At 43.9% G+C, this 27,468-nt stretch overlaps 1 long non-coding RNA gene across 1 annotated transcript; it reads left to right on the forward strand.

Annotated features, from left to right (window-relative positions):
* The first annotated feature begins 602 nt into the window (after positions 1-602).
* Positions 603-18,202, forward strand: LOC122428983. Its single transcript, XR_006265866.1, has 3 exons — positions 603-641; positions 754-757; positions 18,086-18,202. It is a non-coding gene; the product is annotated as an uncharacterized LOC122428983 (long non-coding RNA).
* Positions 18,203-27,468: the final 9,266 nt, after the last annotated feature.

Raw genomic sequence — 27,468 nt, forward strand, 5'->3', positions numbered from 1 at the left:
CGGAGGAGCTGGCACCCTCCCTGGTAAGCTAAACATACCAAAGGACCCATCTAGGCCATGATAAACTGGAAGAGCTAATTCAAAAATATTTCTTGGTTCCCCACCTCTTTTCCCTATGCAGGACAAAATCTCAGAACTGCACTGCCTGCTCACAGGTCAATGCTGCCTCTTGACACAGACAGAAACCTCCAGGGTTTCAACTGAAAGACACTCTGCCCTTTGAACACCTGGAGGTGGACTTCACTGAAATGACAATTCCTTGCTGGTCATAGTATGTACTTTCTTGGGATGGATAGAAGCTTTTCATTGCCAGACTGAAATAGCATCAAAAGTAGCCTGGTGCCTGCTTAGGGCGATAGTCCCCAGATTTGGATTTCCTACCAGCATTGGATCGGACAATGGCCCAGCGTTGGTAGCTGATTTAGTAAATAAAACTTACTAAGTTTTTACTTACTTAAACAAGTAAGCAAAACTTTCAACATCAAGTGGAAATAATATACAGTATATAGGACCCAGAGTTCTGGGATGGTGGAAGGAATCAATTGGACACATAAAGACACTCTCTCCAAGTGGATCTTAGAGACTAACTGTTCCTGGGGGAACTTGTTTCCGATGGCTCTGCTCAGACTCAGGATGACCCCGTGGTCCCATGGCTCTTCTCCATAGAAAATTGTGGATGGAAGTCCCCCTCCCATAATAAAACACGTGTCAACAAATTTGCCTCAGGTAAGAAGGGATGAGATTTCACAGCAGATGGGTAAGGTGATAAATAACATATCTAAGTTTGTACAAGAAAGAGTGCCATTCCCCCTTGTGGAACAGATTCATGAATTTGTGCCCGGGGATCAGGTGGGGTAAAGGACTGGAAACACGACTCCTTGGCCCCACATTGGGAGGGTCCATATCCTGTTTTTCTAAGCAGCCCTACTGCAGTTGAAGTTGCAGGTGTCATTCCCTGGATCCACCACATACGGTTGAAGAGAGCATACCATGCAGACCTGAGGACCTCGAGTGGCCTGCACAAGAGGACCCCACTGATCTGATCCCCGTGAAACCAAGATCATCTTAAAGAAGCAAAAAAGATGAAGCTCTCCAATCCACTGGTGCTACAAGGACTTGCTGGTATCATCCTGAGACTAACCATAGTTTCAGTACAAAGAGGGACCTGTGTTATAATTAAAGTTGAATGTTGTGTATATATTCCTGATTGATCTGGCTATATATCAGGCACCTTGATGACATGAAATTTTGAGTAAAAGTTATATCTGATGATAAGCTTCCTTTTTGGACTTCAGTCCTAACTTGGGTGAAGGGTGATGGTGGAAAACTATATTTACCATTGTTATAGTTGCCTTGATCAGTCTGCTCTCTGGACCCCTTATTTTAAATGTATTATGAACTTTGTAACCCAAAGGTTGATGTCGTTCTCCCAAATTGGAGGTCAGAGAGTCAGGGTGCAATATATCCCTATGAATGATGCTCATACTATGAGGTAAGAGCATCAGGATAGGGGAATGAAGGAGGAAACCGACAGAACAGGCTCCATCTTGAAAGCAGGACTCCTTTTTGGGCCGGACTGTGGACTTTGAGCTCTATGCCTCCTACCTAAGGAAAGGACATACCAAGTGGAAAACCAGCCCCCCCTGGAGGGAAGAGTCCCAGGGCTCCTACCTAGACTCTCTGTTGCCTGAAAGCATACCCTAATTATCTGTGTAACCGAGTAGAATCAGGCATTCTATTATGCTTATTGGGGTAGGACCACAGGCCTATTGATTGTTGTCCAATATTAACTACCTAGGCTTAAGGCATATGAATCACAGGTTAACTTTGATTGCATCTTTCTTTTCTTTTGTTCAGACTAGTTTCAGGGAACTTGGGGAGGTGGGTTTGGGCACGTTCACTTTGGGTATATAACGTTTTCAGAAAAACTGGTCAGGGTCCTTGGTTAAGAGGAGACTCTGCCTTCGGCCCCCCACTGTAATAAACTGCACTCACTATCAATATTGTCCTTCTGAGTGAGTTTCTTTCCTGGAACAGGTGGCGACAACATTTGGTGCATTGGCTGGGAAACGACTCACTTTGAGGAGGCAACTCCCATGTGGGACTACCCCGGGGCCTTGCGGCTTGAGTCGTCAAGAGCAGGAAAGAAGCCTCACTCCTCTGGAAGGATTCTGCTTCTAATGTCCAGACCTTTCACGTGAGCAAGTAGTGATGGCAGCAGGGGACTGAGTTCTCATGGAAGGAGGAACCTACTGGGAAAGGTGGAAGATGCGGCCTGATTACCCCCTGGGAGGGATTAGAAGGGGCACAGAACCATAGGAACCGGAAGTAGGCAGGTGGCAATGATTGCTTGATACACAGGTTGACAACGAGTTAGGACTTCAGAAGGAAATTCATGAAGGTCATTTAGGAGGTGGTGTCCATGCCGTCTTTGGAAAAATTATTACCAAGCAATTTCCAGGGGATTTTTGGGAGAAGAAACTTGGTTTTTGTGTGCTCGTACTCTGCCCTCCCCAAGGAGGTGTCCCATCTGCTATGAAATTCTTGACCCCTCGGATTGTCATGCTAGAAGGAGGGGAATACTTAAATGAGTATGAACTGGCCTTTCTGGAGACAGCCTGAGACATGGGTTACTTAACCCATCTGGATTTTCATCCACTCCTGATCAAGAGCACCAAGGCAGAATGGACTTTAAAGGTTAAGGAGGAAACAGTCTTGGTCCACGTGGTGTTCTGGTGCGGCTGCGCTGACCAGCAGGTGAAGACACAGTGAGCCCCCTTCTCCCTCTGGGATCTGACAGGTAAGGCTCTTCTCACCCCAATTAGGAAGGAAGCAGAATGGCAATTTAAGTGTCATTGAGTGCAAATATCAGAAGTTCATAGGCTACTGAGAACTTTGTAGAAGAATGAAAAGGAAAAGTAGAAGAAGGTCCGAGAAGGTAAGCAAGATGGGGGGAAGTGAATCCAAGGCAACTGTATTGGAGTGCATGATTAAAAATTTAAGGAAGGGATTTGGAGGAGACTATGGGGTGAAGATGAAGCCTAACTGCCTCCACATACTCTGTGAGGTCAAATGGCCCCCTATGGGAGTAGGGTGACCACCAGAGAACACCATGAACTTAAAACTAGTGGAAGCAGTCTATAGAGCAGTCACAGGAGAGCCAGGACACCTGGATCTGTATCCATGTATTGACTCATGGCTAGGGTTAGCTCAAGCCCCTCCTCCTTGGACAAAGTCCTGTAAGGCATAGCTTCAGCGAGGCAGAAAAGGAAAGATGACCTCAACAGAAGTAGGTTACCTTTATTCAGGCAAGGAGGGGCAACAGTCGGCTAACGACCAGGCTGAGCGCCAAAAGGGATCAGGGAGGCTTCATACTTATAGGGAGGTTTGCGGAAGAGATAAGGGAAACGTCAATCAGGCAGGATATTTTGAGTATTCTTTTGTTGAGATGACACTTGTAGTTGGGCAGGGGGTGATAAGTCTTCTGGGCGGGTGTAGGGGGTGGTAGGTTTCCGGACAGGGGGTGATAAGTCTCAGATAGATGCAACTGGCCTGGAGCATCAGGATGGAACTAAAATTATGCTTTGTTTTCTCCGAAGTTAGATGATTCAGCAAGGGGCCTTTGAGACTGTTGTTCTCTTTTCTAGGCCCAAAAGACTCCTTCAAGTCCTGTATCCAGAAGGGGAAGGGAGAAATATTAAAGGCACAGAAATTGACTGATGATGATGATAAAAAGGAAATTCTACAGGATTTGATCGGGGATGACCTGACCCCTCCTCCATAACGGATAATGACACGCCTGCCTCCCAGTTCTCCACCAGGACCAGAGGCTGCCTTAAAGCCCGATCCAGGGCCAGGTGAAGCTCCTGAAGCAACCACTGCTCTCACGGAATTTGTAGAGCCGCCGTGTCGGCAGGCTCCAATCCCAGCCATGGAGACCTCTGGTCAACGCCCCCAGAATTCCACCTCAGCGGGCCCTCCTAGATTGTATCCACCTCTCCCAGTGAGTACTGATGGGAAGGGGGAAGAAAACACAGTATTAGAAAGAGGCTGTGCTCCACCAAGGAGCACGGGGAAAGAACGCCCTACAGATGCCCCTCAGAGACCAACAACAGCCTCCAGTTCAGGACGCATGGGGCACTACCATCAGCCCCCTGTAGCCTATTATTACCAGCCGTTTTCCTCTACTGGTGTACTAAACTGGCAGAGACATGGTCCACTGCACTCGGGGGAACCACAAGCCAAGATTAGGCTAATGGAGACTAGTTTTTGAGCCCACCATCCCACAAAAGATGACATAATCCAACTACCTGTCTCCCTTTCCAGCCCTGAGGAAACACACAGGATCCTAACTGAAGCCAGAAAATGATTCAGAGAAATGTCGCCAGAGGTCACTGCAAACCCGCAGCGGTGGGCAGAACCAGCCACCCCCGGTGAGAGGCGTGATTGGGACTGTGACCCAGAGGAAGGGAGAGGCCACCTGGAGAGATATCCGGCGGCTATTTTACAAGGTCTGAAGAGGGGTGCTCGGGAAGTTATGAGTATTGCAAAACCCTCGGAAGTGATAAAAGGGAAAGCGAATCAACCTCTGAGTTTTGTGAAAGGTTGTGCGAGGCCTATAGACTTTATAGGCCAATAGAGTCAGCCAGAGGCTGCTGAGTCTCAGATGGTGATAAATGAAGACTTTGTGTGTCTAGCCTACCCTGACAATGTCAGATGGGGGGACACCAAGTGACTCATGAATTTTTATATATCCCTGAATTCCCAGTACCTTTGTTAGGAAGTGACTTGCTGTCTGAATGGGGGCACAAGTAACCTTTCACCCTACGAAAGACCCACTCTTCGAGTGGGCTCAAAACCTATTTACCCGTCCTCTTGGTAAACCCTCAAGATGAATGGAGGTTGCACAGTCTCCCAGCCAGGAAACCTGACGGGCTAAACAGTCCAGCGACAGAGTTAACTTAACTATTCCCTGAGGTCTGTGTGGTAGACAACCCGTCCCCCATCCCCACCCAAACCCCCAGGCTTGCAAAACAAGCCCCACTGGTAACAGAACTCAACCCAGTACAATTATGTCAGCACCCGCCCTGGGTCTACCAGACCTTGCTATGCCATTGACTCTTTACCTGACTGAAAAGAACAAGGTGGCTATGGGAGTGTTGTCCCATATTCTGAGGACATGGGACAGACAGGTGACTTATCTCTCAAATCAGCTGGACAATGTGGCCACTGGATGGCTGGGATGCTTACGGGCAGTGGCTGCAGTTGCCTTACTGGTCCAGGGGGCAAACAAGCTGACTTTGGGCCAAGATGTGTTCATCAAAGTCCCACAGGAGTTCAACACTCTCCTGCGAGGGGACCCCCTTAAATGGCTGACGACATCACGGATTACTCAATACCAAGAACTGTTATGTGAGAACCCGCATGTTACTACTGACCCTTCTCAGGCCCTGGATCTGGCCACTCTCTCGCTTGTGGGAGAAGGTGGGCCCTCACATGATTGCAAGGAAATACGCCAGCAGACCTGACTTGAGAGACCAGCCAACCCTGGAGCCAGAATTTGTCCTGCACAGCAATGGCACCAGCCTGGTGAAATGAGGACAATGACTGCCGGGATATGCAGCAGTCATGGAAGAAACCATCCTTGAGGCTAGCTCTCTGCCATCACACTGGTCGGCTCAACTGGTCGGCCGAAATATGTGCTCTAATCCAGGCCCTCCAGCTGTCAAAAGGTAAGAAGACAAACACGTATATATATCCAGGTATACTTTTGCCACACTACAGGGTCCTGTATAAGGAGAGAGGCCTTTGACAGCTAGTGAAACAGATATTAAAAATAAGGAAGAAATTAAGACCCTGTTCGATGCTCCCTGGGAACCAGAAAGGGTTGCAGTCATACACTGCTGAGGACATCAAAAAGAGGATACCACCCGGGCTCAGGGAACAGACTGGCAGATAAGACCGCTAAACAAGCAGCAGAGGAGTGACAAGTGAAACCCCTATTAAAGCTCTCATATTGGCGGATCTACCTTAGCTAACACTAGACTCTCCAAAATACACTGAAACCCAAAACCAACTAGCCAAAGCAGAAAGGGCCATTGAGATCGAGAAAGGATGGTGGGAATCGCCAGGTGGAAAATTATTGGCACTGAAGGAGTTGGCACCCACTCTGGTAAGCCAAACACAGCAAGGGACCCATCTAGGCCATGATAAACTGGCAAAGCTAATTTGAAAATATTTCTTGGTTCCCTTCCTCTCTTCCCTATGCAGGAAAAAATCTCAGAACTGCACTGCCTGCTCACAGGTCAATGCTGCCTCTTGACACAGACAGAAACCTCCAGGGATTCAGCTGAAAGCAATGCTCTCCTTTCAACACCTAGAAGTGGAATTCACTGAAATGACCATTCCTTGCTGGTCATAGTATGTGCGTTCTCAGGATGCTTAGAAGCTTTCCTAGCCGGACTGAAAGAGCATCAACAGTAGCCTAGTGCCTGCTTAGGGAGAGAGTTCTCAGATTTGGATTTCTTAACGCATTGGATTGGACAATGGCTCAGCTTTTGTAGCTGTTTTGGTATAACAAGTAATCAAAACTTTAACATCAAGTGGAAATTACATACAGCATATAGGTCCCAGAGTTCTGGCATGGTGGGAGGAACCAATTGAACACGTAAAGAGAATCTCTCCAAGTGGATCTTAGAGACTGATTGTTCCTGGGGAGACTTGTTTCCGATGGTTCTGCTCAGACTGAGGATGACCCCACGGTTCCATGGCTATTCTCCATACAAAATTGTGTATGGTAGGCCCCTCCCATAATAAAACAGGTATCAACAAATTTGACTCAGGTAAGGGGAGATGAGATTTCACAGCAGATGGGTAAGGTAATAAATCACTTATCGAAGTTTGTACAAGAAAGAGTGCCATTCCCCCTTGTGGAACAGATTCACGAATTTGTGTCCGGGGATCAGGTCTGGTCAAGGACTGGAAACACGACTCCTCGGCCCCACATTGGGAGGGTCCATATCCTGTTTTTCTAAGCAGCCATACTGCAGTTGAAGTTGCAGGTGTCACTCTCTGGATTCACCACATGGGGTTGAAGAGAGCATACCATGCAGACCTGGAGGATGATGAGTGGACTACATAAGAGGACCCCACTGATCTGATCCCCATGAATCCAAGATCATCTTGAAGAAGCAAAAGAGATGAAGCTCTCCAATCCACTGGTGCTACAAGGACTTGCTGATATCATCCTGAGACTGACTATAGTTTCAGTACAAAGAGGGACCTGTGTTATAATTAAAGTTGAATGTTGTGTATATATTCCTGATTGATCTGGCTATATATCAGGCACCTTGATGACATGAAAGTTCAGGTAAAAGTTATGTCTGATGATAGTCTTCCTTTTTGGATTTCAGTCCTAACTTGGGTGAAGGGTAATTGGTGGAAAACTATATTTACTATTGTTATAGTTGCCTTGATCGGTCTGCTCTCTGGTCCCTTTATTTTACAATGTACTATGAACTTTGTAACCCAAAGGTTGATGTCGTTGTCCCAAATTAGAGGTCGGAGAGTCAGGGTGCAATATATCCCTATGAATAATGCTCCTACGATAAGGTAAGAGCCTCAGGAGGGGGGAATGAAGGAGGAAACCGACAGAACAGGCTCTTGAACGCTGGACTCCTTCTTCGGCTGGACTGTGGACTTTGAGCTCTATGCCCCGTATCTATGAAACGACATACCAATTGGAAATCCAGCCCCCCTGGCAGGACGAGCCCCAGGGCTCCTACCTAGACTCTCTGTTGCCTGAAATAATACCCTAATTATCTGTGTAACTGAATAGAATCAGGTGTTCTATTATGCTTATTGGGTTAGAACCACAGGCCTATTGATTATTGTCCCCTGTTAACTACCTAGGCTTAAGGCATCTGAATCACAGGTTAACTTTGATTCCATCTTTCTTTTCCTTTGTTCAGACTAGTTTCAGGGAACTTGGGGAGGTGGGCTTGAGCACGTTCACTTAGGGTATATAAGGTTTTCAGAAAAACTGGTCAGGGTCCGTGGCTAAGAGGAGACTCTGCCTTGGGCCCGCCAGTATAATAAACTGCACTCACTATCAATATTGTCCTTCTGAGTGAGTTTATCTCCTGGAATGTGTGGAGACAACATTTGGTGCATTGGCTGGCAAATGACTCACTTTGAGAAGACAAGTACCATCCGGGACTACCCCGAAGCCTTGCGGCTTGAGTCATCTAGAGCAGGGAAGGAGCCTCGTCCCTCTAGAAGGATTCTGCTTCTCAATGTCCAGACCTTTCATGTGATCAAGTAGTGGATGGCAGCAGGGGAACTGGGTGCTCATGTAAGGAGGCACCTAACCCGAAGGGTGGAAGAGGGGGCCTGATAACCCCCCTGAGAAGGATTAGAAGGGGCACAGAACCACAGGAGCATGGAATAGGCAGGTGGCAATGATTGCTTTGTACATAGATTGACGAAGGTGTTAGGGCTTAGGATGGAAATTTATGAATGTCATTTAGAAGATGGTGTCCACGCCATCTTGGGGAAAATTATTACCAAGCAATTTCCAGGGGATTTTTAGGAGAAGAAACTTGGTTTTTGTGTGCTCGTATTCTGCCCTCCCCAAGGAGGTGTCCCATCTGCTATGAAATTCTTGACCCCCTCGGATTGTCATGCTAGAAGGAGGGGGATACTTAAGTGAGTATGAATTGGCTTTTCCAGAGACAGCCTGAGACATGGGTTACTTAACCCATCTGGATTTTCATCCGCACCTGATCAAGCCCACCAAGGCAGAATGCACTTTAAAAGTTAAGGAGGAACCAGTCTTGGACCACGTAGTGTTCTGGTGTGGCTGCTCTGATCTGCAGGTGAAGACACAGTGAGCCCCCTTCTCCTTCTGGGATCTGACAGGTAAGGCTCTTCTCACCCCAATTAGGAAGGAAGCAGAATGGCAATTTAAGTGTCATTGAGTGCAAATATCAGAAGTTCATAGGCTACTGAGAACTTTGTAGAAGAATGAAAAGGAAGAGTAGAAGAAGGTCCGAGAAGGTAAGCAAGATGGGGGGAAGTGAATCTAAGGCAACTGTATTGGAGTGCATGATTAAAAATTTAAGAAGGGATTTGGAGGAGACTATGGGGTGAAGATGAAGCCTAACCACCTCCACATACTCTGTGAGGTCAAATGGAGTAGGATGACCACCAGAGAACACCATGAACTTAAAACTAGTGGAAGCAGTCTATAGAACAGTCACAGGAGAGCCAGGACACCTGCATCAGTATCCATGTATTGACTCACGGCTAGGGTTAGCTCAAGCCCCTCCTACTTGGACAAGGTCCTGTATCCGGAAGGGAAAGGGAAAAATATTAAAGGCACAGAAATTGACTGATGATGATGATAAAAAGGAAAATCTACAGGATTTGGACGGGGATGACCTGACCCCTCATCTATAAGATAATGACAAGCCTGCCTCCCAGTGCTCCACCAGGACCAGAGACCATTTTAATGCCCGATCCAGGGCCAGGTGAAGTTCCTGCAGCAGCCACTGCTCTCCCGCAGTTTGTAGAGCGACTGTGTAGGCAGGCTCCAATCCCAGCAATGGAGACCTCTGGTCAACGCCCCAGAATTCCACCTCAGCTGGACCTCCTAGATTGTATCCACCTCTCCCGGTGAATACTGATGGGGAGGGGGAAAAAAACACAGTATTAGACAGAGGCTGTGCTCCACCAAGAAACAGGGGGGAAAAATCCCACTACAGATGCCCCTCAGAGACATACAATAGCCTCCAGTTCAGGAAGCATGGGGCACTACCATCAGCCCCCTGTAGCCTATTATTACCAGCCGTTTTCCTCTACTGGTGTACTAAACTGGCAGAGACATGGTCCACCGTACTCGGGGGAGCCACAAGCCATGATTAGGCTAATGGAGACTAGTTTTTGAGCCCACCATCCTACAAAGGATGGCATAATTCAGTTACTAGACTCCCTTTCCAGCCCTAAGGAAACACACAGGATCCTAACTGAGGCCAGAAAATGGTTCAGAGAAATGGCGCCTGAGGGCACTGCAAACCCGAGCGGTGGGCAGAACCAGCCACCCCCGGTGAGAGGCCCGGTTGGGACTGTGACCCAGAGGAAGGAGAGGCCACCTGGATAGATATCCGGTGTCTATTTTACAAGGTCTGAAGAGGGGTGCTTGGAAAGTTATGAGTATCGCAAAACCCTCGGAAGTTATAAAAGGGAAAACGAATCAACCTCTGAGTTTTGTGAAAGGTTGTGCGAGGCCTATAGACTTTATAGGCCAATAGAGTCAGCCAGAGGCTGCTGAGTCTCGGTGATAAATGCAGACTTTGTGTGTCTAGCCTACGCTGAAAACATCAGAGGGGGATACATCAAGTGACTCATGAATTTTTATATATCCCTGAATTCCCAGTACCTTTGTTAGGAAGTGACTTGCTGTCTGAATAGGGGGCACAAGTAACTTTTCCCCCCACAAAAGACCCACTCTTTGAGTGAGCTCAAAAACTATTTACGCGTCCTCTCGGTAAACCCTCCAGATGAATGGGGTGCAAGGAAACCTGACGGGCTAAACAGTCCAGAGAGAGAGTTAACTCAATAATTCCCTGAGGTCTGGGTGGAAGACAACACCCACCACCTCCCCCCCCCCCCCCCCGCCCCGGCCCCAGGCTTGCAAAGCAAGTCCCATTGGTAACAGAACTCAACCAAGTACAATTATGTCAGCACCCGCCTTGGGCCTGACAGACCCTGCTAAGCCATTTACTCTTTACCTGACTGAAAAGGACAAGGTGGCTATGGGCGCGTCATTCCAGATTCTGGGGACGTGGGACAGACTGGTGACTTATCTCTCGAATCAGCTGGACAATGTGGCCACTGGATGGCTGGGATGCTTACGGGCAGTGGCTGAAGTTGCCTTACTGGTCCAGGAGGCAACAAGCTGACTTTGGGCCAAGATGTGTTCATCAAAGTCCCGCAGGAGGTCAACACTCTCCTGTGAGGGGACTCCCGTAAATGGCTGACAACATCACGGATTACTCAATACCAGGGACTGTTATGTGTAAAGCCCCATGTTGCTACTGACCCTTCTCAGGCCCTGGATCTGGCCACTCTCTTGCTTGTGGGAGAAGGTGGGCCCTCACATGATTGCAAGGAAATATGCCAGCAGACCTGACTTGAGAGACCAGCCAACCCCAGACCCAGATTTGGTCCTGTACACCAATGGCACCAGACTGGTGATACAAGGACAATGACTGCCGGGATATGCAGCAGTCAGGGAATAAACCATTGTTGAGGCCAGCTCTCTGCCATCACACTGGTCGGCTCAATGGGCCGAACTATGTGCTCTAATCCAGGCCCTCCAACTGTCAAAAGGTAAGAAGACAGACACTTACACAGACTCCTGGTATGCTTTTGCCACACTACAGGGCTCTGTATAAGGAGAGAGGCCTTTGACAGCTGATGAAACAGATATTAAACATAAGGAAGAAATTAAGACCCTATGGATGCTCCCTGGGAACCAGAAACAGTTGTAGTCATACACTGCTGAGGACATCAAAAAGAGAATACCCCTTGTGCTCAGCGAACAGACTGGCAGATAAGACCGCTAAACAAGCAGCCTAGGGCTTGGACATGACAAGTGAAACCCTATTAAAGCTCTCATATTGGAGGAGCTACCTGAGTTAGACTCTCCAAAATACACTGAAACCCAAAACCCACTAGCCAAAACAGAATGATTCATGGAGAATGAAAAGGGATGGTGGGAATTGCCAAGAGGCAAATTATTGGTACTGGAGGAGCTGGCACCCACTCTGGTGAGCCAAACACACCAAGGGACCCATCTAGGCCATAATAAACTGGGAGAGCTAATTTGAAAATATTTCTTGGTTGCCCTCCTCTCTTCCCTATGCAGGAAAAAATCTCACAACTGCACTGCCTGCTCAGAGGGCAATGCTGCCTCTCGGCACAGACAGAAATCTCCAGGATATCAGCTGAAAAGCTCTCTGCCCTTTGAACACCTGGAGGTGGACTTCACTGAAATGGCCATTCCTTGCTGGTCATAGGATGTACATTCTCGGAATGCATAGGAGCTTTTTCTAGCAGGAGTGAAAGAGCATCAAAAGTAGCCTGGTGCCTGCTTAGGGCGATAGTCCCCAGATTTGGATTTCCTACCAGCATTGGACCGGACAATGGCCGAGCTTTCGTAGGTGATTTAGTAAAACAAGTAAACAAAATTTCAACATCAAGTTTAAATTACATACAGCATATAGGCCCCAGTGTTCTGGGATGGTGGAAGGAGCCAAACGGACATGTAAAGAGATTCTCTCCAAGTGGATCTTAGAGACAAACTGTTCCTGGGGGGACTTGTTTCCGATGGCTCTGCTCAGCCTCAGGATGACCCCACGGTCCCAAGGCTCTTCTCCATACAAAATTGTGTATGGGAGGCCCCCTCTCAAAATAAAACAGGTGTTAACAAATTTGCCTCAGGTAAGGGGAGATGAGATTTCACAGCAGATGGGTAAGGTAGTAAATCACGTATCTAAGTTTGTACAATAAGGGTTCCATTCCCCCTTGTGGAACAGATTCACGAATTTGTGCCCAAGGATTAGATGTGGTCAAGGACTGGAAACAGGACTCCTTGGCCCTACATTGGGAGGGTCCATATCCTGTTTTTCTAAGCAGCCATACTGCAGTTAAAGTTGCAAGTCTCACTCTCTGGATCCACCACATGGGGTTGAAGAGAGCATACCATGCAGACCTGGAGGATGATGAGTGGACTGCACAAGAGGACCCCACTGATCTGATCCCCATGAATCCAAGATCATCTTGAAGAAGCAAAAGAGATGAAGCTCTCCAATCCACTGGTGCTACAAGGACTTGCTGGTATCATCCTGAGACTAACCATAGTTTCAGTACAAAGAGGGACCTGTGCTATAATTAAAGTTGAATGCTGTGTATCTATTCCTGATTGATCTGGCTATATATCAACCAGCCTAGATGACATGAAAGTTTGGGTAAAAGTTATGTCTGATGATAATCTTCCTTTTTGGACTTCAGTCCTAACTTGGGTGAAGGGTGATTGGTGGAAAACTATATTTACCATTGTTATAGTTGCCTTGATCTGTCTGCTCTCTGGACCCTTTATTTCACAATATATTACAAACTTAGTAACCCAAAGGTTAATGTCGTTCTCCCAAATTGGAAGTCAGAGAGTCAGGGTGCAATATATCCCTATGGGTGATGCTCGTACTATGAGGTAAGAGCATCAGGAGAGGGGAATAAAGGAGTAAGCCAACAGAACAGGGTACATCTTGAAAGTAGGACTCCTGCTTGGGCTAGACTGTGGACTTTGAGCTCTAGGCCCCGTATCTATGGAAACCACATACCAACTGGAAAACCAGGCCCCCTGGAGGGATGAGCCCCAGGGCTCCTACCTAGACTCTCTGTTGCCTAAAAGCATACCCTAATTATCTGTGTAACTGAGTAGAATCAGGCATTCTATTATGCGTATTGGGGTAGGACCACAGGACTGTTGATTATTGTCCCCGGTTAACTACCTAGGCTTAAGGCATATGAATCACGGGTCAACTTTGATTGCATCTTTCTTTTCATTTGTTCAGAGTAGTTTCAGGGAATTTGGGGAGGTGCGTTTGGGCACGTTCACTTAGGGTATATAAGGTTTTTCAGAAAAACTGGTCAGGGTCCTTGGCTAAGAGGAGACTATGCCTTGGGCCCACCAGTGTAATAAACTGCACTCACTATCAATACTGTCCTTCTGAGTGAGTTTCTTTCCCGGAATGTGTGGCTACAACATTTGGTGCAACGGCAAGGAAACTACTCACTTTGAGGAGACAAGTCCCATTTGGGGCTATCCTGAGGCCTTGAGGCTCGAATCGTCTAGAGCAGGGAATGCGCCTCATCGCTCTGTGAGGATTCTGCTTCTCAATGTCCCGACCATTCACCTTAGCAAGTAGTGGATGGCAGTAGGCGAACTGAGCGCTCATGTAAGGAGGAACCTACCTGTAAGGGTGGAAGAGGGGGCCTGATCACCCCCCTGGGAGGCATTAGAAGGGGCACAGAACCACAGGAGCCTGGAATAAGCAGGTGGCAATGATTGCTTGGTTCATGGGTTGATGAGTGTGTTAGGTCTTAGGAGGGAAATTTGTGAAGGTCATTTAGGAGGTGGTGTCCACCCCGTCTTGGGGGAAATTATTACCAAGAATTTTCCAGGAGATTTTTAGGAGAAGAAACTTGGTTCTTGTGTGCTCGTATTCTGCCCTCCCCAAGGGGGTGTCCCATCTGCTATGAAATTCTTGACCCCTCAGAATTGTCAGGCTAGAAGGAGGTGGATACATAAGTGAGTGAATTAGCTTTTCCGGAGAACAGCTGGGACGTGGGATACTTAACCCATCTGGATTTTCATCTGCACCTGATCAAGCCCACCAAGGCAGAATGGACTTTTAAAGTTAAGGAAGAAACAATCTTGGACCACGTGGTGTTCTGGTGGCTGTGCTGAACGGCAGGTGAAGACACAACGAGCCCCCTTCTCCCTCTGGGATCTGACAGGTAAGGCTCTTCTCACCCCAATTAAGAATGAGGCACAATGGCAATTTAAGTGTCACTGAGTGCAAATATCAGAAGTTCATAGGCTACTGAGAACTTCGAAGAGATAACGAAAAGGAAAAGTAGAAGGTCTGAGAAGATAAGCAAGATGAGGGGGAAGTGAATCTAAGGCAACTGTATTGGAGTGCATGATTAAAAATTTAAGGAAGGGATTTCGAGGAGACTTTGGGTTGAAGATGAAGTCTAACTGTCTCCACATACTCTGTGAGGTCAAACGGCCCCCTATGGGAGTAGGATGACCACCAGAGAACACCATGAAATTCAAAATAGTGGAAGCAGTCTATAGAGCAGTCACAGGAGAGCCAGGACACCTGGATCTGTATCCATGTATTGACTCATGGCTATGGTTAGCTCAAGCCCCTCCTACTTGGACAAGGTCCTATATCCAGAAGGGAAAGGAAAAAATGATAAGGCACACAAATTGAGGATAAAAAGGAATTTCTACAGTATTTGGACGGGGATGACCTGACCCCTCCTCCATAACGGATAATGACACGCCTGCCTCCCAGTGCTCCACCAGGACCAGAGGCCGCCTTAAAGCCCGATCCAGGGCCAGGTGAAGTTCCTGCAGCAGCCACTGCTCTCACGGAATTTGTAGAGCCGCCGTGTCGGCAGGCTCCAATCCCAGCAATGGAGACCTCTGGTCAACGCCCCCAGAATTCCACCTCAGCTGGACCTCCTAGATTGTATCCACCTCTCCCGGTGAGTACTGATGGGAAGGGGGAAGAAAACACAGCATTAGACAGAGGCTGTGATCCAACAAGGAACATGGGGAAAGAATCCCACTACAGATACTCCTCAGAGACATACAATAGCCTCCAGTTCAGGAAGCATGGGGCACTACCATCAGCCTCCTGTGAGCGTATTATTACCAGCCGTTTTCCTCTACGGATGTAATAAACTGGCAGAGACATGGTCCACCGTACTCGGGGAGCCACAAGTCATGATTAGGCTAATGGAGACTAATTTTTGAAACCGGACCCCCCCCCCCAAAAGATGACATAGTCCAACTACTAGTCTTCCTTTCCAGCCCTGTGGAAAGACACAGAATCCTTACTGAGGCCAGAAAATGGTTCAGAGAAATGGCGCCTGAGGGCACTGCAAACCCGCAGAGGTGGGCAGAACCAGCCACCCTCGATGAGAGGTCCGACTGGGACTGTGAACCAGAGGAAGAGAGGGTCCACCTGGAGCGACATCGAGTGACAAGATCTCAAGAGGGGGGCCTGAAAAGCTATGAGTATCGCAAGACTGTCTGAAGTGATTCAAAGGGAAAGCATATCACCCTCTGAGTTTTGTGAAAGACTGCAAAAGGCCTATAGACTTTATATACCCATAGACCCAGCCAGAGGCTGCTAGGTCTCAGATGGTGATAAATGCACTTTGTGTCACGTCACATGGGGGGATACCAAGTGACTCATGAATTTTTGAATGCCCAGTACCTTTGTTAGGAAGAGACTTGTTGTCTGAATTGGGGGCACAAGTGACCTTTCCCCCCAACGAAAGACCCACCCTTCGAATGGGCTCAACCACCTATTTATTCTTCCTATCAGTAACCCCTCAAGATGAATGGAGGTTGCAGAGTCTCCCGGCAGGGAAACCAGACAGGCTAAACAGCCGAGAGAGTGAATTAACTCAACAATTCCCTGAGGTCTGGGTGGAAGGCAACCCCTCCCCCACCCCACCCCCCAGGCTTGCAAAACAAGTCCCATTGGTAACAGAACTCAGCCTGGTACAATTATGTCAGTACCCGCCTTGGGTCTACAAGACCTTGTTACGCCATTGACTCTTTACCTGACTGAAAAGGACAAGGTGGTTACGGGAGTGTTGTCCCATATTCTGAGGATATGAGACAGACCAGTGACTTATCTCTCGAACCAGCTGGACAATGTGGCCACTGGATGGCTGGGATGCTTACGGGCAGTGGCTGCAGTTGCCTTACTGGTCCAGGGGGCAAACAAGCTGACTTTGGGCCAAGATGTGTTCATCAAAGTCCCACAGGAGGTCAACACTCTCCTGCAAAGGGACCCCCGTAAATGGCTGACAACATCACGGATTACTCAATACCAAGGACTGTTATGTGAGAACCCCCATGTTACTACTGACCCTTCTCAGGCCCTGGATCTGGCCACTCTCTCGCTTGTGGGAGAAGGTGGGCCCTCACATGATTGCAAGGACATATGCCAGCAGACCTGACTTGAGAGACCAGCCAATCCCAGACCGAGATTTGGTCCTGTACACCAATGGCGCCAGGCTGGTGAAATGAGGACAATGACTGTCGGGATATGCAGTAGTCATGGAAGAAACTATCGTTGAGTCTAGTGTTCTGCCATCACAGTGGTCCGCTCCACGGGCCGAACTATATGCTCTAATCCATGCCTTCCGGTTTTCAAAAGGTAAGAAGACAAACACTTACACAGATTCCGGGCATGCTTTTACCACACTACAGGGCTCTGTATAAGGAGAGAGGCCTTTGACAGCTAGTGAAACAGATATTAAAAATAAGGAAGAAATTAAGACCCTATTTGATGCTGCCTGGGAACCAGAAAGGGTTGCAGTCATACACTGCTGAGGACATCAAAAAGAGGATACCCCTTGGGCTCAGGGAACAGACTGGCAGATAAGACTGCTAGACAAGCAGCCTAGGGCTTGGGGGTGACAAGTGAAACCCCTATTAAAGCTCACATATTGACAGAACTACCTGAGCTAACGCTAGACTCTCCAAAATACACTGAAGCCCAAAACCCACTAGCCAAAGCAGAATGAGTCATGGAGAATGAAAAGGGATGGTGGGAATTGCCAAGAGGCAAATTATTGGTACCGGAGGAGCTGGCACCCACTCTGGTAAGTCAAACACACCAAGGGACCCATCTAGGCCATGATAAACTGGAAAAGCTAATTTGAAAATATTTCTTGGTTGCCCTCGTCTCTTCCCTATGAGGACAAAATCTCAGAACTGCACTGCCTGCTCACAGGTCAATGCTGCCTCTCAGCACAGACAGAAACCTCCAGGATTTCAGCTGAAAGCCACACTGCCCTTTGAATACCTGGAAGTGGACTTTTCTGAAATGAAATCTCATCGACACTGCCATTCGTTGCTGGTCATGGTATGTACATTCGGGATGGGTAGAAGCTTTTCCTACCTGGATTGAAAGAGTATCAAAAGTGGCCTGGTGCCTGCTTAGGGAGAGAGTTCCCAGATTTGGATTTCCTACCAGCATTGGATCAGACAATGGCCGAGCTTTCATAGCTGATTTAGTATAACAAGTAAGCAAAACTTTCAACATCAAGTTTAAATTACATACAGCATATAGCCCCCAGAGTTCTGGGATGGTGGAAGGAACCAATTGGACATGTAAAGAGACTCTCCAAGTGGATCTTAGAGACTGACTGCTCCTGGGGGGATTTGATTTTGACGGCTCTGCTCAGACTCAGGATGACACCACAGTCCCATGGCTCTTCTCCATAGAAAATTGTGTATGGGAGGCCCCCTCCCATAATAAAACAGGTGTCAACAAATTTGTCTCAGGTAAGGGGAGATAAGATTTCACAGCAGATGGAACAACCGGGTAAGGTCATAAATCAGGTAACTAAGTTTGTACAAGAAAGAGTGCCATTCCCCCTTGTGGAACAGATTCACTAATCTGTGGCCAGGGATCAGGTCTGGTCAAGGACTGGAAACACGATTCCTTGGCCCCACATTGGGAGGGTCCATATCCTGTTTTTCTAAGCAGCCCTACTACAGTTAAAGTTGCAGGTGTCACTCCCTGGATCCACCACATGCAGGTGAAGAGACCATACCATGCAGACCTGGAGGATGCCTAGTGGACTACACAAAAGGACCCCACTGATCTGATCCCTGTGAAACCAAGATCATCTTAAAGAAGCAATAGAGATGAAGCTCTACAATCCACTGGTGCTACAAGGACTTGCTGGTATCATCCTGTTACTAACCATAGTTTCAGTACAAAGAGGGACCTGTGCTATAATTAAAGTTGAATGTTGTGTATATATTCCTGATTTATCTGGCTATATATCAACCAGCCTAGATGACATGAAAGGTCAGGTAAAAGTTATGTCTGATGATAATCTTTCTATTTGGACTTTGGTCCTAACTTGGGTGAAGGGTGATTGGTGGAAAACTATATTTACCATTGTTATAGTTGCCTTGATCTTTCTGCTTTATGTACTGTTTATTTTACAATGTATTATGAACTTTGTAACCCAAAGGTTGATGTCGTTCTCCCAAATTGGCGGTCAGAGAGTCAGGGTGCAATATATCCGTATGAATGATGCTTCTACTTTGAGGTAAGAACATCAAGAGCATCAAGTGAGGGGAATGGAGGAGGAAACCAACAGAACAGGCTCCATCTTGAAAGTAGGACTCCTTCTTGGGCAGGACTGTTGACTTTGAGCTCTATGCCCCATATATATGGAAACGACATACCAACTGGGAAACCAGGCCCCCTGGAGGGAAGAGCCCCATGGCTTGTACCTAGACTCTCTGTTGCGTAAAAGAATACCCTTATTATCTGTGTAACCGATAGAATCATACCTTCTATTATTCTTATTAGGGTATGACCTCAGGCCTAATGATAATTTCCCACTGTTAACTACCTAGGCTTAAGGCATATGAATTACGGGTTAACTTTGATTGTATCTTTCTTTTCATTTGTTCAGAGTAGTTTCAGGGAATTTGGGGAGGTGCGTTTGGGCACTTTCACTTAGGGTATATAAGGTTTTCAGAAAAACTGCTCAGGGTCTTTGGCTAAGAGAAGACTCTGCCTTGTGCCCGCCAGTGTAATAAACTGCACTCCACCTCTGCATTGTCCTTCTGAGTGAGTTTGTTTCCTGGAATTCGTGGCTACAACAAACAGACTTCAGGAAGTAAATGATAGAATAGAATATGAGCTAGTCTCTTCAGGAATACCAGATATTGACACCCAGTCTCTTGTATTACAGGTGGATTCTTCACTACCGAGTCAGTAGGTTAGCTTTGGCTTTCATTATTACCTCACATATCTCCTGGACATGGAGCTTTCATGGTAGCTCAGATGTTAAGGAACGTGCTTGTGTTACAGGAGATCAAGATTCAATCTCTGAGTCAGAAAAAATCCCCTGAAGAAGGGAATGGCTACCCACTCCAGTATTCTTGCCTGGAGAATTCCATGGACGGAGGAGCCTAGAGGGTATAGTCCATGGGGTCAAAGAGTCGTACATGACTGAGTGACATAACACACCGCATCCCAGACAGGATGTTGCAGGAGCCTCTGTTGGAACCACCAAACAACCAGTCTTCTCTTGCCTCTATGCCAAAAAAAAAAAAAAATTCAGAGAAAAGCCTATTTTCCCTAGCCAATGGAAAAGGGTAGCTAATAGCATAAAAATATTTTGGCAACTCCCCCTCCATTTCTGCCAAATACCAACAGGAAAAACTGCAGCATACCCTCTCCCCATCCATATGTTAAGCAGGCCTGAGTGGGGAGTTGACTTAAATCCCATTCTGCTATCTTGCAGAAGCAGCTAGCAGGGCTCCAATTTCCCCCTTCACTGGTGTCAGTTGGACTCAGCCATAAGGAATCTTCCATTCCTGGGCTTGTTGAAACAGAGTAACTTTCATTTCCTAGCTGGATGTTATCCAAGGGGCAGAGTAGGTAGCTGATCTTTCAACCCTCTCCTGGTAGAAGGAAGTGAGAGCAATCTGATTCACCTACTGGCATAGAGAAGGATGGTGCAAACAAGACACTGAAAAATAAATACAAAATGCAAAATAATGTATACAAAATTTTCCAAGGAACTGACGTTCAATTATGTTATCTGCAATTTATTGGCATCAAGGAAAGGAAGGACCAGGACTATTAAATACTGTGTTCTAATAGATATTTGGAGAAGGGATGGAAAATAGAGTCTCACTGAATGGATATGCTTGCTTATTCAAAAACTAGTTTACCACTTGCTACTTGTCAGGGTGCAGTGGTAAAGCATCTGCCTGCCAATACAGAAGATTCAAGAGATGCAGGTTTAATCCCTGAGTTGGGAAGATCCCCGTTAGTAAAAAATAGCAACCCACTCCAATATTCTTGCCTGGGAAACTCCATGGACAGAGGAGCCTGGCAGGCTACCGTCCTTGGGGTCTCAAAGAGTCTAACACAACTGAGCTACTAAGCACACACATACACACACTGTCCAAAAACTATCTTGCCACTAAATCAGTAACATTTGTCAAATGTCAGGAGACTCAATTAGCAATATATTTTTATATTTGATTTTAGAGAATTGGCAACATGCAATATTTCAGTGCATTGTGTAACTGTAAAAAAGATAATCATTTAGTTCCTTGTATAAGTTTAACATATGTTTCTTCATTGATACCACAGTTGTAGAAAATACCACATTTACATTTATCAAATACTTTTTCAGTACTTATTATTATCTACATTCCTGTACATATTGCAAGTGTATAGTATATATCCATATATGTATTGTAAGTGTGTATATATATATTGTAAGCTGTTTGAATTTTCACAGACTAAGCACATCTTTATAACCAGCATGCAGATCAAAATCAGAGCATCACTAGCCAGCCCCATACTTCCCAGCTCTGAAAACTCCCTTTGGACTTTGCCTCTTCCCAGTAGTTCACTGCTATCCTGGATTCTAACCACATGTATTTGTTGTTGTTTAGTCCCTAAGTCATGTCAGACTCTGACTGACCATGGGATTTCCTAGGCAAGAATACTGGAGTGGGTTACCATCCCCTGCTCCAGGGGATCTTCCCAACTCAGGCATTGAACCCACGTCTCCTGCTTGGCAGGCAGATTCTTTATCATTGTGTCATGCAGGAAGCCCCTAACCACACAGATTAGTACATTTGCCTATTTTTTTAATGTATGTAAATCATATAATATCACTTGTCTTCACCTAGCTTCATTTAGCTCACCACTATGTTTATGGGATTCTTCCATATCATCCTGTGTATTCCCCTCAGCAAATCTTAAATGACCAAGACTTACTATGTACCTGCCAGAGCTCTAGCTGCTCATCATACATCTGTGACCTATATCCCCAATACTAATGATCATTAGAGACAATTCATAATTCATACTAAATAAAAAATCATAAACCAGTACAAAATTTGGTAAGATCCTTGCAAAGATATAACTTGGTAAATGAAGTTATATTTTGGCTGATCAACTCAGCCAGAGCTCATTTTTATACTTGGCTACATTTGAATTTGTATGAACCACAAAATGGAGAACAATGCATGTGGAGTCTGCCAAGCTGAAACAGCACATATATACTACTTTTTTTTTTAATGGTAAAGAAAATATTCTTTCCAGAAAATAGTTACTAGCAAGATTTATTGTGAAAGTCAACAGACTTTGGAAACTCAGTTGGAAACTCTAACACAATGTCTGCTGAGTCTTGAAGACAGTGCTGAGATTCAACAAAATGGGATTGTATTGTGGAACACAAAACCTTGCATAAATCCATTCCATGAATCAATTGCCATTTGAAATAGGTAGCCAATCAAAATGGTTGTTTATAGAGTGGAAAAGTTTTCAGTAGGTACTATAACTTATAACACCTATTTAAAAAAAACAGAGCATTCATCAAGTTTTTCAGTACTTTTAAAACCTATTTATCATACAAGTTAACAGAGAGATTGCATGCATGCTCATTCACTCAGTAGTGTCCTACTCTTTGTGATACCCATGGACTGTAGCCCTCCAGGCTCCTCAGTCCATGGTAGTTTCCAGGCAAGAACACTGGAATGAGTTGCCATTTCCTCCTCCTAGGGATCTTCCCAACCCAGGGATCAAACCCATGTCTCCTGCATCTCCTGCGTTGGCAGGCAGATTCTTTACCACTGAGCAACCTGGGAAGCCCAACCAGGGAGATGATATCATCTTAATGAAAGGAAAGTGTAAAGTAAAGAAATGGGATAGCCTGTTCACCTACAAAACAAAATGTTCCACTGTACCCTGTAAGAGAATCCTCCGTAACCTGCATTCAATTATGTTTCACCAAGATAGAGACTGGTAGCAGGCAGAGGAGGCGAGGGGGTGGACCAAAACTCAGAGTGATCAAACATGAAGATGCAATAGACGATGTCATCTCTACAGAACTCACTTTATAGAAACAATAAGTCAAGTAGTGATTTACATGGGTACAGAAGCCCACTTACTTTAGAATTCTAGAGATATTATATAATATAATGGAAATTTTAGTGGTGCAGGGAAGTGGAATTAGCTGGAAAGCAGAACAAAATCAGAAAGACTGTCAAGAATGTGAGAATGAGGGACACAGATGTACAGAACAGACTTTGGGACTCTGTGGGAGAAGGTTAGGGTGGGATGTTCAGAGAGAACAGCATTGAAACAAGTATACTACCAAGAGTGACACAGATCACCAGCCCTGGCTGGATGCATGAGACAAGTGCTCAGGGCTGGTGCACTGGGAAAACCCAGAGGGACGGGGTGGAGGGGGGGTGGGAAGGGGATCGGGATGGGGAACACATGTAAATCCATGGCTGATTCATGTCAATGTATGGCAAAAACCACTACAATATTGTAAAGTAATTAGCCTCTAACTAATTAAAAAAAAAAAAAAAGAATGTGAAAATGGTACAGATAAAACTTTCTAGAAACTGAAAGTGAAAGTTGCCCAGTCATGTCCGACTCTTTGTAACCCCACGGACTATGGAATTCTCCAGGACAAAATACTGGAGTCAGTATCCATTCCTTTCTCCAGTGGATCTTTCCAACCCAGGGATCGAACCTAGGTCTCACGGATTGCAGGCGGATTTTTTACCACCTAAGCCACAAGGGAAGCCCAAGAATATGGGAGTGGGTAGACTTTCCCTTCTCCAGCGGATCTTCCCAACCCAGAAATCGAACCGAGGTCTGCTCTATTGTAGGTGCTTCTTTAACCAACTGAGCTATCAGGGAAGTCCATAACTTTCTAGAAAATGACCGCAATATGGGAAATCCTTATGGTAGAATGTACATAATGTGAATAAAAGTCAATGTGACTAAAACTCATACCACATTAGGGAAAGTCAAATGAGGTTGATTTGGTAGGCAGGGAAAAATACTGCAGTAATTTATGGGCCATGTAAATGACTGGCCTTGATCTTGAGAGTAATGGAAGCTTAAATACAGGCTGTAAAAAGAAGGAACAGGATCAGATTTGCATTTGATAAGTACTGTATATGGAGTCTAGTTTGAAAAAAGACAAGAAGAGACAAATTAGACATACTTGCTATGCCTCTATGAAGTGCTGAAACTGTGATAGAATATAGAAGAAACACTAAATGAGGAAATATGGGTTCCAGTCTTTTCCCTCCAGTAAATATTTCCAAAGGCATTGAAAATTAATTTCTCTGAGATTTAGGTTCTTCAACTGTAAAGTGATAATAATACTAAAATAAAATAAATAAAGTTTTTTTTTTTTTTTTTTTGCTCAAATAAATGGAAGGTACTGAAAAAAACCAAGGACTATGGCTAGTTTATATTTTAATGATTATAAATTTAAACAAGTAAAATGAATAAAAACTTGACAAAAATATGAAAATTTACCATGAAGAGTACGTGTATAGTTACACCATAAAGTTAAAGAATGTCAATATTCCAAAATAAATATTTTAGTAACTCCTTCAAAAATAATCAAGAAAGCTAGCTTAAGCCTAAAACGTCATATAAACTCATTCATTGGTGATATGAAAAGAACTGCACACTGATACACTCACACACCCATACATTTCCCATGTGTTAGAAGAGTTTAAGATTTTTTTTAAGTAATAAACTAATTTACCACATTTAGAAATGTTTTGCATCTTCTTGGAGCATAGCACAGATAATGGATGGTATGTGGTTTGTCACATTGACTGGAGTCTTAAAAAATCCTATCAAAGGAAAAAGTATCCAAGTTCCATTAAGTTCAAGTGATGACAGCACCTCTATTTTCTTTGGATACAAAAATCTCTCAAACATAAGTGCTGGCATTCTGTGGAGTAAAATATTTTATTTAAATAGAATCTTAAGAAAATTATTTTCCTTTTAGGATGAAATGGTGATTAATCAGTGGGAACAGAAAAGAAAGCAGGGGTAAAAAATAAAAGAAACAGTTGCTTATATATAAATTTTTTTAATAGAATAACAAGGGTACTACTGTTCTAACAGAACAAGTGTAGTTTTAGATCTTCATTATAAGAGGAATAATTTCCTATTATATTCCTGTAGAAAAATATTTTAGGAATATTTAAGTAACAAAAGAATATTCTTGATTGTTGTCAGAGATGTGTATTTGCTCATTTAGAGTGTAAATGAAAACCATCATTTCACTGCACAGAAGGATATGCTCATTAACACCATACCTTGTTGACATTTTACATTTTTAAAAGATTGAAGGAATGAATGAATGAGAGATGCAGAGGAGGGGAAAGAGGAAGGGAGAAGAGAAAGAAAAAAGAAATAGAGAAGGAAGGAAGTCTAGCAGGAAGGAGAAAAGAAACAAAATTTTAAAAAAATATGTAAACAGGGATCATATTTCACAACTCTAGTTTCCAGTTCATAAGTTTTAAGGATAATCTGAGCTTTCTGCTTTTATTTAAGTGAATAAATGAATATATAAGAGATGCATATTAAAAAGAAAAGTTAAAATTGCCTATACTATTACTCACTGTTGTTCAGTCACCTAATAGTAACCTAAGTGAAACTCAAAAATCTAAACATATCTGTACACTTTTTAAAGCAGAAGTGTGATTTTTGTTTTGTTTTATTTTGAAAATAATATATACAGGCTCATTGAATGTTCAACTTTTATTTACAATAGATTTGGGGGGATTATCTCTTATCTATATATGTTCATAAAATATTGAAATGTTTTATAATCAGTAGTCACTCATTGTGGAAATCTAGACACCAGTAACATTGTGGGCTTAATTTTTTTTAATTGAAGTGTAACTGACATATAATGTTATATTAGTTTAAGGTATGTGACATAATGATTCAATATTTGTAAATATTACAAAATAATCACCACAATACATCTAGTTAACATCTGTCCCCACACAGAGTCTTTTAGCCTCAATTCTTCATAAATATCATTCAGTATAAAACAATTTTTTATATAATTAGAGTTTGCGAGAAAGTTAAAATATTCTCTTTAAGTTTACCATGGTTAGTGGCTATGACAGTAATAATACATGTTTTCCAATAAAACATTGCAGCATCTTAGTGGCAGAAAAGGAAATTCCTGTTTTTTGTTTTTGTTTTTTTTTTTTCCTGTAACATAACTTAAGGTATATATAACACCTTATATATAGGGTTTGGATTCAGGCCAAACAAATAAAATAAGAATAGGAGCACTGACAGTTTTGTTTCAAAATTGGCTTAACTTGTACTTTTAGGACGTTGTAGTACTTTATGAAGCTGACTTCTGGATTCACTGTCTTTTACAGAATTTGCAAGATTGGTATTATTTCTTATAAAGATTGATTCAGGCAGATCAAGGAGGTGTTAGGATTTGAAAAGTCCTCCAAGGAGATATAAATTTTATCACATGATATTACCTTTAATTAGAAATAAATGGAAAATAAAATAAGAGTGAAAACTGAGACTCTTCCATCACCTTACAAATGTGATGAAACACAAATTTCCAAAGCTTTTAAAGTATGTAAAACTTGAGTTGGGCGATTCTATTAAGCTGGTAGGAATAAATTCCTTTATTTCACGAGAGGTAGCAAAATATAAAACTAATCATGAGGAACAAGTTGTTTTAGCCAGACATGGCCCTTTAAAGCATATTTCCATTAGTTACATTAGCAGGGAAACATCAAGCTACAATATAATTCTCTATAATTATTTTCAGCCTGTTCATTCTGATCTTTTATAGAACTAGGCTTTTCCCCTCCAGAATTACCCATGTATATTCCCTTAACTTTCTTCACTGTTAGAATTACATCATTACTCAAAATAATTCCAAAACCAAAACTGAGCCGCCTAATTAAATTATTATGTTTTATGTGTATTTTATATGTGCTCTGATATTGTGGATTAAATTCATTTGAAATAAAGTGAAAATTCACTCTACTTTTTTATAAGTATACTAAAGGAGCTATGTCACTGGGTAAATTAAGTTTTGATGAATTTTTATAAAAATTCTACTTTCAATATTACACATTCCTTAGGCATATGTACATTTATGATATGTTAACAATTCTTTGAAAGCTATTAAAATGGGATTTTAAACTTGTTGCAAAACTGTGTAAAGCTGAACTTTTCTCATCACTTAGCTCAATCATTAACAATCTAAAAGCTAAAAAATTAAAAAGAAAGTACTGCAAATCTTAAATCATAAAACAATTAGTTCACTCACCTAAAAACCTATAGGCACTTTGGGACTATCAAACATATTATTCCTGATTTGGGAAACATTGTAGCAACTAATATTGAATATCCATACAAATTAGATAGCAAAAAATGCAAAAGAAAAGTTTAAACATATTATAAAAAATGAAACCAAGTGAGATTCCTTGGGTTAAGGACTTTTAAGTGGAAAAGCAAATCAGGAAAGGGGTGAAAGCTCAGATGGAAGGTGAGAGAAATAAACACAGACCATTCATACCCCACAAAACACATATGTGCATGCACTGAGGAGTGAGCAAAAAATAAGGAAAAGAAAATTTTTGAGCATGTGTACTGTGCTGGCAGACATATATATGCTACCTATTTTATTTTTTCATGAACCTTCATAAACTGTTTCTTTCTAATGCCTATATTCAAATAAAGAAATAAAAATCAGAAAAGTTCAGCAATTTATTCAAGA

Source organism: Cervus canadensis, chromosome 27 (genome assembly GCF_019320065.1).
Source record: "Cervus canadensis isolate Bull #8, Minnesota chromosome 27, ASM1932006v1, whole genome shotgun sequence".
NCBI classification, from domain to species: Eukaryota; Metazoa; Chordata; class Mammalia; order Artiodactyla; family Cervidae; genus Cervus; species Cervus canadensis.